The following is a 1,276-nucleotide window of genomic DNA, read 5'->3' as shown; positions in this document are numbered from 1 at the left end:
TATTTTTGACAAAAAAAACAGAAACTTCGTATTGTCTGCATTGGTTGATAAAATAGTATATAGATTATCCTTTTATATTTAAAGGCTGCCACTGTGTGCATGTATATCTCTTTTCTGTATAACAAAATGATGAATGTGCAAGAGTGCAAACCATTATTGCATATCAAATCCACACTCCCTAAAGACCTTTTATTTTATAAAATTGGGATTTTCAACCATAAATATCACTATATTATATAAGAACTTATCCATTATGCAACTAATTTATTTTTTTAATATATTTAATCATTGTATATATTTCTAAGAACATATGCATAAAATCTTGTCTGATATTCATATAGGGTCCTTTTTGCTAAACTTGAAAACATAAAGATTTTTGCATTCTTATTTAGTAAATATACGATTTAATCATCGTTTATGAAAATTGTATGCCTTTCTTACAAATTCGGATAATTATAAATTATATTTTTAATCGGATAATTATGCTTTTTTTTTTAGCGATTGTTCACTTTACTAAATTTTATAAGAATATACTTTGCACTTTTTTCTATATATTTACACTTAAATTTATAAGCTATGATTGAAAAAAGCGATTGCAAATTATAATATAAATTTCTTCTTATGTTATTTATTCGTTGTCATATTACACTTGCAATAAACTCAAATCATATGTTTAATCTTTATCTAAACTTTTTAAATCATAATTCGTTCTTTCATTGCGTATTTTTCAAAATTCACAATTTTATTTTTATTTTATGTGGTTAAAAAAAGTACACATAATTTATAAATGAATATAAAATTGCAATATATATTTAAGTTCATTGTACTGTATTTAATATAGTGAAAGTGGGCTTTGATACGATTAGACACGATATGTTTATATTACTCGTTTATTTTTTAACGCGAACTTACTTTTAATATCACATTCACCAAACTAATAAACCTTAAAAAACGAAGGCTTAATAAAATGATTTTGATTTTTACTATCTGATTTTCCTACTTTCAAACCATCAATAATGAATATTCAATAATGATCTAAATATTAATGGGTTATCAAATATATATTATATATTATAGGTTTAGATTACCTTTTTGACAACAATCAAGATTTATAATCTAAATAAAATCTTAAATATCACGATTATTTTATATAAGGGCATCGTATGACAGATCAAGCAAGAATCTAGATTATATTTAATTTTACTGTGTTATGAACGGGAATATACATATATTATTGATCTAAAGATTTTATAACATTTGTCTTTTTTCTTATATT

The sequence above is a fragment of the Rhyacophila brunnea genome, unplaced genomic scaffold (assembly GCF_057557595.1).
Source record: "Rhyacophila brunnea isolate RB1 unplaced genomic scaffold, BYU_Rbru_1.0 scaffold_80, whole genome shotgun sequence".
Lineage (NCBI taxonomy): Eukaryota > Metazoa > Arthropoda > Insecta > Trichoptera > Rhyacophilidae > Rhyacophila > Rhyacophila brunnea.
The sequence above is the reverse complement of the archived record's forward strand: the minus strand, read 5'-3'. Positions refer to the sequence as shown.